Source organism: Salmo salar, chromosome ssa03 (assembly GCF_905237065.1).
Source record: "Salmo salar chromosome ssa03, Ssal_v3.1, whole genome shotgun sequence".
NCBI lineage: Eukaryota > Metazoa > Chordata > Actinopteri > Salmoniformes > Salmonidae > Salmo > Salmo salar.
Genome location: NC_059444.1, coordinates 46,040,192 through 46,055,889, shown reverse-complemented (window position 1 = coordinate 46,055,889; position 15,698 = coordinate 46,040,192). Strand labels below are relative to the sequence as shown.

Here is a 15,698-nt window from a genome sequence, read left to right as displayed (position 1 = left end):
CCCTTCGGATAGTGTCTTGAATGCACGAACAAAACGCCGCTATTTGGATATAACTATGGATTATTTGGAACCAAACCAACATTTGTTGTTGAAGTAGAAGTCCTGGGAGTGCATTCTGACGAAGAACAGCAAAGGTAATCCAATTTTTCTAATAGTAAATATGAGTTTGGTGAGTACCAAACTTGGTGGGTGTCAAAATAGCTAGCCTGTGATGGCCGGGCTATCTACTCAGAATATTGCAAAATGTGCTTACACCGAAAAGCTATTTTAAAATCGGACACCGCGATTGCATAAAGGAGTTCCGTATCTATAATTCTTAAAATAATTGTTATGTTTTTTGTGAACGTTTATCGTGAGTAATTTAGTAAATTCACCGGAAGTGTTCGGTGGGAATGCTAGTTCTGAACGTCACATGCTAATGTAAAAAGCTGTTTTTTGATATAAATATGAACTTGATTGAACAAAACATGCATGCATTGTATAACATAATGTCCTAGGAGTGTCATCTAATGAAGATCATCAAAGGTTAGTGCTGCATTTAGCTGTGGTTTTGTTTTTTGTGACATTATATGCTAGCTTGAAAAATGGGTGTCTGATTATTTCTGGCTGGGTACTCTCCTGACATAATCTAATGTTTTGCTTTCGTTGTAAAGCCTTTTTGAAATCGGACAGTGTGGTTAGATAAAGGAGAGTCTTGTCTTTAAAATGGTGTAAAATAGTCATATGTTTGAAAAATTGAAGTTTTCGGATTTTCAAGGAGTTTGTATTTTGCGCCACGCCCAATCATTGGATATTGGAGCGGTGTTCCGCTAGCAGAACATCTAGATGTAAGAGGTTAAAGTTGAATCATTTATACTTTTTATGAAACTCTGCGAGTGATCAAGTACAATACAAGTATACAGTGCATTGCAAAAGTATTCCTACCGCTTGGATTTCTTCACATTTTATTGTGTTACAAAGTGGGGTTCAAACTGATTAAATTGTAATTTTTTTGTTAACAATTTACTCAAAATACTATAACGTCAAAGTGGAAGATGATTAATTAATTTTTTTATTAAAACAAATGTGATAACTAAAATATAGTCATTGCATAACTTTACAGCCCCTTTGGTTAGGGAAGCCTAAATTTCTTCAGGAATAAAATGTGCCTTAACAAATTACATAATATGTTAGATTCTGACTCTGTGTGAAATACTAGGGGTTAGCATGATTATTAAATAACTAACCCTTCCTCTGTTCCCCATACATACAACATATGTAAGGTCCCTCAATCAAGTATTGAATTTCAACCACAGATTCAACAACAAGGATCAGGGAGCCTTTCGAAAGACTCATAAAGAAGGGCATTGATTGGTAGATGGGTAACAATATCAAATCAGACATTGAATATCTCTTTAAGCATGTTCAAGTTAATAATTATACTGTGGATTATGTATACTCTACTTTGAAACTGCTCAGGGATGTTACCATGAGGCCATTGGTGATTTTAAAACAGTTACAGCATTAGATGGCTGTGATGGGAGAAAACTGAGGATGGATCAACAACATTGTAGTGATTCCACAATAATGACTTAAATGGCAGAGCGAAAAGAAGAACACAAATATACAAAATACAAATATTCCAAAACATGCATCTTGTATGCAACAAGGCACTAAAGTAATGCTGCAAAAATAACACATCAAAGGAATACACTTTTCTGGCCTAAATGCAAAGCCTTATGTTTGGGGCAAATCCATCACAACACATCACTGAGTAACTGCCTCCTTATTTTAAAGCATGGTGGTGGCTGCATCATGGTATGGGCATGCTTGATATCGGCAAATATTGGGGAATTTTTCCCAGATAAAAAGAAACGGGATGGAGCTAAGCACAGGCAAAATCCTAGAGGAAAACCTGTTTCAGTCTGCTTTACACCAGACACTGGGAGAGGAATTCACCTTTCAGCAGGACAATAACCTAAAACACAAGGCCCAATCTACACTGGAGTTGCTTACCAAGAAGACAGTGAATGTTCCTGAGTGGACAAGTTAAACTTTTGACTTAAATCTGCTTGAAAATCTATGGCAAGACGTGAAAATTGCTATTCATTACTGTCCATGATCCCCAACATCTTGACAGAGAATAATTCTGAAAATAATAACAATCCAGGTGTGTAAAGCTCGTAGAAACTTACCCAAGAAGACTCACAGATGTAATCACTGCCAAATGAGTTTCTAACATGTATTGACTCAGGGAGCAGAATACTTACGCAACAACAATGGGTTCACTTATACAACCAATCCTCTAGTGAAACAGACCTTATTAAGAAGTATAACTAAACTATAAAGGATTCACTTATACAACCAACCAACACTACATCTGACTCCCTCTAGTCCTCAGAGTATATCACTCTCTCCCTGTCTCCTCTAGTGAAACAGACCTTATTAAGAAGTATAACTAAACTATAAAGGATTCACTTATACAACCAACCAACACTACATCTGACTCCCACTAGTCCTCAGAGTATATCACTCTCTCCCTGTCTGTCTTTCTCTTTCTTTCCCTCTCTCCTTGTCTTTATATTCAGACTGAGTCCCGCTCTCTGTGTTTCCATTCTTTAACTGGGGAGACTGGGGGCAATTGTAACAGGGGGCAATTTTTATTTTATTTTTTTCATTTTATTTTCATTTGACCTTTATTTAACCAGGTAGACTAGTTGAGAACAAGTTCTCATTTACAACTGCGACCTGGCCAAGATAAAGCAAAGCAGTTCAACACATATAACAACACAGAGTTACACATGGAGTAAAACAAACAGAGTCAATAATACAGTAGAAAAAGTCTATATACAGTGTGTGCAAATGAGGTAAGATAAGGGAGGTAAGGCAATAAATAGGCCATGGTTGTAATTACAATATACCAATTAAACACTGGAGTGAATAGATGTGCAGAAGATGAATGTGCAAGTAGAGATACTGGGGTTGATAAGGAGCAAGATAAATAAATAAATAAATAAATAAATATAGTATTGGGATGTGTCACGACTTCCGCCGAAGTCGGTCCCTCTCCTTGTTCGGGCGGCGTTCGGTGGTCGACGTCACCGGTCTTCTAGCCATCGCCGATCTACCTTTCATTTTCCATTTGTTTTGTCTTTGCTTTCTACACACCTGGTTTCATTCCCCAATTACATGTTAATGTATTTACCCCTCTGTTTCCCCCATGTATTTGTGCGTGATTGTTTCTATGTTCATTCGGTACATTATGGCTGGTTTTCGACGGGTGCTGTTTTCACCAGTGCGTAATTGATTGCCGTTTATTGTTGGTCAAGTGTATTGTTACCTTGTGCCTTTATTTTGAGTAAAGTACGTTGCTCACTCATTCTGCTCTCCTGCGCCTGACTTCATGCACCAGCTACACCCACCTTCTGACAGGATGAGGTAGTTGGATGGGCTATTTACAGATGGGCTATGTACAGGTGCAGTGATCTGTGAGCTGCTCTGACAGCTGGTGCTTAAAGCTAGTGAGGGAGATATGAGTCTCCAGCTTCAGTGATTTTTGCAGTTCGTTCCAGTCTTTGGCAGCAGAGAACTGGAAGGAAAGGTTGGCCAAAGGAGGAATTGGCTTTCGAGATGACCAGTGAGATATACCTGCTGGAGCGCGTGCTACGGGTGGGTGCTGCTATGGTGACCAGTGAGCTGAGATAAGGTGGGGCTTTATCTAGCAAAGACTTGTAGATGACCTGGAGCCAGTTGGTTTGGCGACGAGTATGAAGCGAGGGCCAGCCAATGAGAGCATACAGGTCGCAGTGGTGGGTAGTATATGGGGCTTTGGTGACAAAACGGATGACACTGTGATAGACTACATCCAGTTTGCTGGATGTAGTCTGGAGGCTATTTTGGAGGCTATTTTGTAGATGACATCGCCGAAGTCGAGGATCGGTAGGATGGTCAGTTTTACGAGGGTATGTTTGGTAGCATGAGTGAAGGATGCTTTGTTGCGAAATAGGAAGCCGATTCTAGACACATGGGAGGAGATCCTGGCTGGAAGGGATCGCCTCCCATGGGAACAGGTGGAGGCAGCCAGGAGAACGGAAGCAGCAGGAGAGGGGAGCGAACGTTATGCGAGAACACGGCTGGCAAGGAAGCCCGAGAGGCACATATAACAACACAGAGTTACACATGGAGTAAGCAGCCCCCAAAAACATTTTTTTTTGGGGGGGCACCCGGGGAGATTGGCGGAGTCAGGCGATAGACCTGAGCCAACTCCCCGTGCTTACCAGAAGCAGCGTGGTACTGGTCAGGCACCGTGTTATGCGGTGAAGCGCACAGTGTCTCAAGTACGCGCTCATAGCCCGGAGCGCTATATGCCAGCCCCCCGCAAGTGCCATGCGAGAGTGGGCATCCAGCCAGGGCGGATTGTGCCAGCTCAGTGCGTCTGGTCTCCAGTGCGACGTTTCAGCCCAGGGTATCCTGCGCCGGCTCTGCGTACTGTGTCTCCGGGGAAAAGTGGGCATTGAGCCTGGAAGAGTGGTGTCAAGCCTACGCACCAGATCTCCAGTGCTCCCCCACAGCCCGGTCTATCCTGTGCCTCCTCCACGGACCAGGCCTCCAGTAGGTCTCCCCGGCCTGGTGAGTCCTGTTCCTGCTCCTCGCATTAGCCCTGTGGTGCGTGTTACTAGTCTGGCGCCTCCAAAGCCAGCCCCACGCATCAGGCCTTCAGTGCGCATTCCCCGTCCAGAGCCTCCAGCGACAGTTCCCCGTCCAGAGCTTCCGGCGACAGTTTACAGTCTGGAGCCGACAGAGACGGCCTACAGTCCGGAGCCGACAGAGACGGCCTACAGTCCGGAGCCGACAGAGACGGCCTACAGTCCGGAGCCGACAGAGACGGCCTACAGTCCGGAGCCGACAGAGACGGCCTACAGTCCGGAGCCGACAGAGACGGCCTACAGTACGGAGCCGACAGAGACGGCCTACAGTCCGGAGCCGACAGAGACGGCCTCCAGTCCGGAGCCGCCAGAGTCGCCCTCCAGTCCTGAGCACCCAGAGTCGCCCTCCAGTCCGGAGCCACCAGAGTCGCCCTCCAGTCCGGAGCCGCCCGAGTCGGTGCCCAGTCCGGAGCCGCCAGAGTCAAGGGTTTTATTCTCTATTTTGGTTAGGTCCTTCATGAGCATGTCCTTATTTCTATTACAGCATATTGGATGACTGTCATTCATATTCCATTCACCCAGTTCAATGTAACAGCGATAGGTTTAGACTACTACATGATACTCTAATTATCCCTATACCCATCATGAGGTTGCTACAACCTAGCCTATGAATGAAAGTTGTACGTACCATTGTGTTGACTGTACGCTTGTTTAGTCCATGTAACTCTGTGTTGTTGTTTCTGTCGCACTGCTATGCTTTATCTTGGCCAGGTCGCAGTTGTAAATGAGAACTTGTTCTCAACTAGCATACCTGGTTAAATAAAGGTGTTTTTTTTTTTTATAAATAAATATTCTAAGTCAGAACCGTCCAGAGTAGTGATGCTAAGCGGGCGGGCAGGTGCGGGCAGCGATCGGTTGAAGAGCATGCAGGAGGACAGAAGCTAGCTGTCCTCTGGCTACACCATGGTGCTACCCTAGAGGGTGCTGTTGAGGCTACTGTAGATCTTCTATGCAAAATAGTGTGTTTTAATCAGTTACTTGTTGACATGATTATATTTAGTATAGTTTTATCTAAAAAGTATCACTTTTTGAATGTTTTACCATTTTTATTTTTATGAAATTTACTGAGGAGAATGGTCCATTCTACAGGGAAATATCCCTCCCTAACAACCCATACCCCTCACTAATGTCTTTCAATGATTGCTTTGTCCCAAACCTTATGATATCCAGCAAATAGAAAAGATGGGAGAACAGTAACATTTTCATAAATAAATAAACACCCACACACTCTGAATAACTCACTGTCATCTCGCTCTGTCTGTGTGTGTGTGTATGTATGTATGTGGGGGGGGGGGGTTATGTTATAGTGATAGCCCACTGGGCACAGACATCAATTCAACGTCTATTTGACGTTAGTTCAACATAATTTCAATGAGATGACGTGGAAACAAAGTTGATCCCACAAGTGTGTGGCCTCGTATTTACACATTATGATACAATTTAAAACATCCATAACCATATTTATTTAACCAGGCAAGTCAGTTAAGAACAAATTTGTATTTACAATGATAGCCCAGGAACAGTGGGTTAACTGCCTTGTTCAGGGGTAGAACGAAAGATTTGTACCTTGTCAGCTCAGGGATTCGATCTAGCAACCTTTCTGTTACTGGCCCAACACTCTAACCACTAGGCTACCTGCCTCCCCATATACATGCACAAACAAAGTCAGATTGTTTCCATACAGCATTGAATCACAAAATTAAAGATTTTCTAATCCTATGACTGCCATGGGACTGACACCAGACCTGTAAATATGTCACTCTCTGGATCTCTGAACCTATTACCAAATTAACCCAATCTCAACAGATTAAAACATTGATTAAATCCAGATTATGGGTGTCACAAAATAGGCCATTAAAGGGATATTTCCTTCCACACAATTTACTAACACCTAATAATTCAACCTTTTACCCTTCATGATAATTAGCAGTGTAATAAACAACTAAATACTCTACATTCTAACATTAAAGTTACTTGCTTGCTGAAATGTGAGTCACTCTCAGAATGAATGGTAGTCTATGATAATGTTCAATGAGGCACGACGTACAGAAGCATGGATGCTAGTCTGTTTCGCATTTTTGGCTAATATTCACAGCGTCGCTTATAGAAATGTTATGAAAGAATGGACACAACTAGGAGGTCTGTCGTGTCGAATAGAAAACCATCACATTTCCATGTCTATCTAAAAGACGTGCTTAATGAGTTGTGGGTTCCTCTCCTCTTTTACTCAACTACACTATCATAAAAAGGCTGACATTACCATGCCAGTATCAGGATCTGATTCTCCCATGTTGGACATGAATCAATACAGTGTTATGGATTAGTTCTCCTAGTTCTTCTAGTCTAATGCATACGCTATCATATCATATGATTAGCAGCAGAGGAACACCCCTAAGTGCACCATGCTCCTATCTTCTCCAGAGCATGTGATAATGATGACAAATGTATGAAAAGACAGCGTGTGCAAGTGACCTTCCACTAAGTTATAGGTGACAATTAATGTGAATCGCACTCTGTGTCACCCACTGTGCTGTTACATAGATGGGGATACAGTAGAAGGGAGATGTTACATTGTCAAACGATGTATCAGTTGCAAGGCTTCTTTCGAGATGTGTCTCCAGGAGTTAGAAGTTTATTTTCAATCCCTTAATCTTACTTTTGCTATGGTATATAGCCCCAGGGGATAAGTCAAACTGTCATCTCCCCTACTCTCCATCCTTCTTCTCCTCCCCTCTTATCTCATCCTGTCATCTCCCCTATCATCGCTTCTGCCTTAATACATCCTCTTCCCTCTCTCCTCTCTTCCTCTCCTCTTCTACTCCTCTCGGCCTGTGAACCTTGTCTTGCCCTATGCACAGAATTAATCATTTAAGAGGATTTATACAGTCAGTGGGTTTTGGTGCCCTGAACCTCCCAGTCATGGATCTGTGGTACTAATGACAGGTGGCAGGCTGAGGTCCTGGTCTCTCTGCCCAGGCCAGGACTAATTTGTCTGGGTAACTGGCCAATCTATGCCCACCGACCCTTCATCCACGCACAAGCACACAGACACACAGACACACACAGACACACAGAGACACACAGAGACACACAGAGACACACATACAGACACACACACACAAGCATGTCGAAATAGACAGACACACACACACACACACGCACCACAGTCCAGGGCTCCAGACTCCAATCATTTGTGACCGACCGGCTCCATTCGGTCTTATGTAGCAAAATGTGAAATTGTGTTTTTTTACATTGGATAAAAGTAGAGACTCAGAGCTAGAAAATGGTTTATCATACACTGCAGTTGAGGAACAATGAGAATGTAATTCTGCTTTGAAAGTTGATAAACTTGTAAACCCCACTTTTGAGAAAATGGCCCTTGAATGTTTTGGTACACCAACTGGAGAGCTCTTCTTTGTCTACACCCATACAGCATCATTCACACCCTCTTAAGCCTTAGCCCCACCCATCTCTTTAAGGATTCACATGTGAGGCCATGTGCTAAACAGAGTGAATACGGTAGTGTACTAAACAACCAAAAAATGTCAAAACTAAAGGCTGGTTTATACTGTCTGTAGACAGTTGTTGCAATGACATCATGAACATTCTATTGTCGTCTGGCATCAAACTTGTTGTTGTCGTTATGAAAAACAATAAACACAAAAAACGACAGGCTGCATGACATCAGGAGATCCAAAATAACATAACTGGTGTATTTTAACACCAATAAACACTGTTTGGTTCGTTTTTTTATAGCTTGTTAGCTAGCTAGCTAGCTTACATTAAGTTAGCAGGCTAGCCAGTACAAATAATGGCCATATCATATAGCTGACAACGTCTTAACTTTAGCAAATTTGTATTCATTATTACAGGACAATAAACTCACAACAAGATCATTATTTACAAGTTAATGGCAAGCACAAAATAGCGTACAGTTGTGAGTGTGACGAATTAAAACAGGGCATTCTACTGGAGAATTTTAGAACTTGGACACTGTCTGTCACGGGTATCGTCGGTGAAGGAGGACCAAAATGCAGCAGGACTGTGTTTGTTCATTTTGAACATTTATTAAATCAAAACGAACACAAAAACAACAAACAAGAGAACGAACGATCCACTGACAGTCTGGCAAGGCACAAGGCTAAACACAGAACAATTTCCCACAAACACACAGACAAACACACCCAACTAATATAGGACTTCCAATCAAAGGCAACACCACACAGCTGCCTTCAATTGGAAGTCCACCCCAATTAACTCCACATAGAAACACACTTACTAGACTACACATAGAAATACATAAACATAGACCATAAACCAAAAAACCCGGAAATACTAAATCAAACACCCTTTTGCCGAGTTAAATAAAAATGGTACAGTGAAATGGTTACTTGCATAGTGGAGTCTTTTGTTTAGACAAGTAGCTAGCTAGCAAGCACTAAACATAATCCCAACTCCTAAATTACTACCCTGCATGAATCTGCTGGTAGCTGAACTAACCAACCAGGTTCAATGTTCGCTAGCTAACTATCAACTAGGTTCAATGTTAGCTAGCTAGCTAACATTAGGCTATAACTAGCAATGCAAATGGCTCTGAGATACAAATAATATTACTACACAGATACACTTAACTTAACGTTAGCTAGCTAGTGAGACAGCCAGTTAACGTTAGCAAGCTAGCTAAAAGTACACGTTAACTTACAATCAAAACAGTTTCTGACAAAATTATAAACTTATAATTCCTGAAAATATAGATAGCTAGACTCTCTTACCTGAATACATGGATGAACCCTTCCCCTCTCTGTTACGGATGCCATAGTTGCCCTTAATTTGAAGATGTAATCCGGAGACAGATATTTGATAAAGCAGCCTTCTGTGTGTTCTCTTTTTTGACTCCCTCCACATATTTGCAATCAAGTGGCAGAATTTTCTCCATCTCCTTAGGTATACTCTGCTTCCACTGGACATTCCATTGATTTCAAAACTCGGTCCTCCAGAAAGTTGAGAGCATCTTTCAAAAAAGCCGCATTAGAAGGGATTACCTACACATACTGACCATCTCATGTTATAGACAGAAGGTACTACATGGCAGACCAATCTGAACTACCTACACATACTGAACATCTCATGTTATAGACAGAAGGTGCTACATGGCAGACCAATCTGAACTACCTACACATACTGACCATCTCATGCTATAGACAGAAGGTGCTACATGGCAGACCAATCTGAACTACCTACACATACTGACCAGCTCATGTTATAGACAGAAGGTGCTATATGGCAGACCAATCCAAACTCATCTCTCGGCATGTCCAGCCCATCTATTATCTCAGCCAATCATGGCTGGCGGGAAGATTCCTGACTTTTTCCATGGCTAAACCAACTAGACTCGTAATTTAACAATTGTATTTGTATTTACAAGTTTGTTATTAAGGCACATGAAAGTTCACATGTTCCAGAAGGCATTTCTGCCAAAAAACGCATTTTGATAAAAAAAATACATGTTTACAAATGCCTCTCCTGAAACGAGTCACTTTTAGTCGCATTTTGCGACCCTTTGCCTTGAATCTGTGAGTTACATTTTTAATTGGTCACATCGGTGTGAGCAACACACTCTACATGCTCACCTCACTCCGAACAATAGTTTTTTATTTTTGCTAATATGCATACTAAAACCATGATTTTGTGAAACAGTAACGTGCATTATCCTCATGATTCGCATTATTAAAGTTTCTGCCCTCTGTCCCTGTGCCTGTTTCGCTGGGCCCTACTGCTGTGATGAGCGAGCCACTCACTCTTCCCCTCCGGGATCATTATTTTTACATTTGATTTTAGGCTATAATATTTCAAAATTCAATTGCGGGAAAAAGGATGCTTTGGAAAAAACTACTCTTGGCTTTAAGATATGAAGCATGCAAAATTTGCATCAGCCATTGTGAGTGCAGGCTTCAATGGGTAGTAGCCTAGGCCACAACTGCAAAATGTTTATAGGACATTGAATGTACTATTAGATGAATATTGTACATGGCTACCAGCAGTGGGTATTATGTTTTGAGTTAGCGATGTGGCTGTGTTTAGAGTTTCCACTTACTCAGGTGGTGAATCTTTCCCAAATAAATTGACAAACTCATCTCTGTTGAACAAAAGCAAATTCTGAAAATTCTGGAGCCCTATTTGAACAGTAAAATATAAAAACAATAGCCTAATATCTGGCCAAAGTTTATGACGATCACTGGATTAGGTTGTCCATCAAAATATCTTGAATCATCCATTCCTGCCTGGAAACAACTGATTTATTGAATACCATCTCAGTTACACCTCCTAATAAAGCACTGTGAATGACTATATAAAATGATTACAAATGTGCGAACAAATCATGGGCTGGTGCCACCAATTGAAAAAGGGGGAAAATGTTAGTCTGGAGCCCTGTCACACACACACACTTTAATTTGCCAGGGTGCCAATCCAATCTAAAAAAAGAGAGACAGAGAGATGTTCTGCGGTCTCTGATGGTTTAAGTAGAAATTGTCCCCAGGCCCAGTGGGGGCTGGCTGACTGTTCTGTCACCCCGTAGAGGGGACTTTTGTTCTGCCTGGAGGAGTTCAGCCATTGCCTGCAGGAGAGAAAGGCTTAATCTTTAAAATATCATACCTGGAGAAGGGCTGCTAGACATGCTATGGAACCAAGAGAGTTTTGTCAGTTCTTTGAAATGCTACAGTGTAAGTATGCAGTAGACCAGTACATTTTAGTGTGTGTGTGTGTGTGTGTGTGTGTGTGTGTGTGTGTGTGTGTGTGTGTGTGTGTGTGTGTGTGTGTGTGCACGTGTCATTACGTGGTTGGAGATAATAGCCTGGGGATAAAACCTGTGTTGTATGCAGGATTTAAGACCAAATTAGGACTTTGAAATAAAGTCTAAGTGTCTCTGTGACTCCTCATGCATCAGACTAGGTAACTAATTATTTGACCCCCCCCCCCCCTCTCCCCAATAGTGTAATCCAAGTCAAGGCACCAATGTCACTAAGGTATCAAACAACCTCCTGTCTGGAAAGAAGACTGCATTTGTTTCGGTTGGTATTGGTAATTTTGCTGAGTATAGCTCTGTTAGCTTCATAGTACAACTGAATTGTGGCCCGCCTGTACATAAAAATACTTTACTTGATGTCGTGTTCTGTTGCATTTGTCAATTGCCATATTTCTATCTCAAGGCCATCAGACTGTTAAACAGCCATCACTAACATTGAGTGGCTGCTGCCAACATACTGACTCATCTCTAGCCACTTTAATAATGAAAAATTGGATGTAATAAATGTATCACCAGTCACTTTAAACAATGCTACTTTATATAATGTTTTCATACTCTACATTACTCATCTCATATGTATATACTGTACTCTATACCATCTACTGCATCTTGCCTATGCCGTTCTATACCATCACTCATTCATATATTTTTATGTACATATTCTTATTCATTCCTTTACACTTGTGTGTATAAGGTAGTTGTGAAATTGTTAGGTTAGATTACTTGTTAGATATTACTGCACGGTCGAAACTAAAAGCACAAGCATTTCGCTACACTCGCATTAACATCTGCTAACATCTGTATGTGACCAATACAATTTGATTTGATATTCATATCACTAATGCAGTAACAGAGCATTATGCAACAGTATAATAGAGTAATAGGGGATGAGGGGCCCATTCTCTGAGATAATATAGATAATATAGATGATATTCACAATATCAAAGCCTTATTATGTCCCTAATAATGCTACATCTATATGGCATTATTCATATTCATATCATAACCCTTCAACAGTAGCTGCTTCAAATAAAGTCTTAGTGAAAACTCTACAGGAAGGACTGGAAACAGAGTGTATAGGTGACAACGCCTCATCCAACTTTCTCCTGGTGTGATTGTCAGTGTAAATGTGATTCTGGGCATCACTTCATAATGAGAGAAACAGGAGCACAGCTCTCTGGGGTGACTCTCCTGCTTAAATCAACACAATGAGTGTAATGAGGTGAAGTGCGCACACACACACGCATGCACGCACGCACTTGACAAGCTGGGAACCCCTGCTGCATAGTAAGAGGAATCCATTCATCGATATGCACCGTGGAACCTGCTGTGCATCCCTCGCTTGCTCGCTCACACACCACACACACACACACACACACACACACACACACACACACACACACACACACACACACACACACACACACACACACACACACACACACACACACACACACACAACATTACTCTGAGAATAGCTGGGAATCAATTCTCTCCAGTTGATGACTATAAATATGCATAATTTGTCCATTATGTTTTAAAAGGGAGAACCAGTCCCTTCACTCCCTCTTCAAGGCAGTCTAATAAACATAGCGCCATCTCTTCAGCATCAACATCTACATCTAGAACAGACAGGCTGCATCAAGCCTGGACAGGATGATGAGGTCATGACTCAGATATTAACATCTTCATCTGCACCTCTCTCCCCTGCTGTCTTTCAGACCACTACTGGTGTGCTTCAGAGCTGACCGGGGGCATCTGTTCATTCATCAATTATAATGGTTTTCATTGTTAAGTAGCCTACGACACATGTTCAGAACTTCAAACTGCACTGGCCTGACCTCTAAATCAGAATTATTGTGCACTGTGTAGGAATTAATTAAGTGTTAACACATTCAATTTCGACCATAATCGGGGACGCGCGCAATTCCCAAAGGAAAGAAACAAGTTTCTCACATCACTGACCGATTGGCTAGAGCACTTTACTGAGTATGAATCATTGATCAGACAGGTGGAATCGCCTAGAATAACCTGGCCGCTCTCACAGTGGCATGTCACATCCCTGACGGAACGCAGACAATGTTGATCAAAAGTAGACCACAAATGAAAGAGGTGTCAACCGGTAAAAGTATATTCCCCCCCAACAATTATACTCACTTAACCTCGCGGCTGAATAGGAGGCGCGATGTTGCGCGGCATCCCGGTCGCTCTGTGTCTCTGCAAGCTCTTCAAATGATTCACTTGGGACAACAAGCGCCTTGGATTTCATTCTCTGCAAAGATCCACCCCCTCACTCACTCACTCACAACCTTCCCTGACTCTTCCGTGATATTAAACGCGAAAGCAGCATGACACTGTGCAAAACTGTCGGTTTTGTTGTTGCTTTTTATCTTGCGTCCGTTTTTCCATTTCTGCTGCAGAAGGGGTAGGTTATGTTTCTATTTCAGAGGATGCTTCTCGCCGCTAGCAGAGGGGCTCGTCTCTCGGTTTCCCGTTCTGCTCCATCTGTGCTCGAGGTTTCTCGGTTAAGCTGGACCATGTGATGGAGGCAGGAGGCAGGCGTCCTACCCATTCGCTCCGAACGGCCTCCTCCACTTAGCGCCCACCAACGGACAGCCTAAGAAATAACAAAAAGAGATCTGAATAAATAATATTGAGGATATGGGGACACGTATTTCTTGCGAGATGATGTCATAAATTCTTAATATACTCATCATAATAGCCTCTGTATTTATTCCTCATCCAGTCTAGAATATTCTAATTGTAAAACATTGGAGTAATAGCCACAAGAGAGGCACTGCTGCCTGGGCTACATAATACATAAAAGTGCATGATGTGAAACATTTATGAGCGTAGGTCTATATAAGGAAACCATTCACATTGCTTGTAGCCCACAGAAAGTTACTGGTAGTTTCCCTTTATACTTGGCCTTTATGGGGGATGTGCAGTGACAGAAAGATAGAGAAAGATAGATAGAGAGAGCGGTAGAGATAGAGATGAAGGGACAGAGAGGAAGAGAGAGAGCATATGCCTATCTCTGTTAAACCAGATATCTAAAGTAAGAGGGGAGGGAAAGAGTATTGCATGCTGTCCTATATGAAAAATAAATAATTCATCTGAAGGCTCAATTCATTCCATGTGTAACTCTGTGTTGTTGTTTGTGTCGCACTGCTATGCTTTATCTTGGCCAGGTCGCAGTTGTAAATGAGAACTTGTTCTCAACTAGCCTACCTGGTTAAATAAAGGTGAAACAAAACAAATAAAAATGAAAAAATTGAAGCATGCATCAACAAGGACAAATATGCACACAATATAGCTCAATATAACTGTTGATTGGCAAAACAGTGATGTGGAGGACGGTTGGGAAACCCTGATGGATGAAGACTGTTAACACATGGGGGAAATATATGCTGCTCTTAAAGCTTGAATGGCCTCACAGTCACATGATGAATTGGTTGTCAGTGATCTGTGCATGCATGTATGAGTATGTGTGTGTGTGTGTAGGTAAATGTGTGCGTCCCTGTGTGTGTGTGTGTGAGAGAGAGAGAGAGAGAAACTCTTAAGGAGAGAAAAGCCTCATCCCATTCTGCTTTTCAGAGCTCTTTGTGTTGTTTTTGGCTGTGAACCAGACTCTTGGGTTTCTGCTACAATGCAGGTCTCCTCAGAGCACCATGGCCCTGACTGGCCTGTCACTTTTTGTTAGTGTCTGTGGGGATGTGGGAGCAACAGTCCCTCATAGGGCCATACTGAACACACAACAGCCAGTCACACACACACGCATACTGTGGCTACAAGAAGGTGTCAACGGATAGAGCCGTAACCCCGGTTCTCTGATATTATGAGTGAGACATCTCACAGTGGAATTCACCAGAATCTCAAAGTAGCTTGAAGTAGACAGAGGGGTCGAGTGGCGAATGAGAGAGTCACTCACCTGCCCTCTGATCATTCCCAAGCATGCCAAACTTCCTCACACTCTGTGGTGTTAGAGAACTGGGGTTATGCAAGTAACCTTAAGTTGTCTTTCACTTATTTGTTTAGACATCTCACAGTGGGATATGTCCAACTCCCTTATCGCACATGCTCTCTGAAGCCAAGCCGTCTCAATATCAACCTTCAGAAGCCCTGACACTGAAGACAGTACACTGTAAACTCCAAGCCATTTTTAACTCAAATACTTCTAGTAAGTTGAACTCAAAGTCAATGAAAAG

General features: G+C 42.2%; 1 protein-coding gene across 1 annotated transcript in view; it reads right to left on the bottom strand.

Annotated features, from left to right (window-relative positions):
- LOC106600544 (uncharacterized) overlaps window positions 1-14,094 on the bottom strand; it is a 97,541-nt gene extending 83,447 nt beyond the window's left edge. The window contains exon 1 of the mRNA XM_014191972.2: window positions 13,648-14,094. The gene's annotated coding sequence lies outside the window, so the exon portion shown is untranslated. The remainder of the gene's footprint in view (window positions 1-13,647) is intronic.
- Between the last annotated feature and the right edge of the window lie 1,604 nt (window positions 14,095-15,698).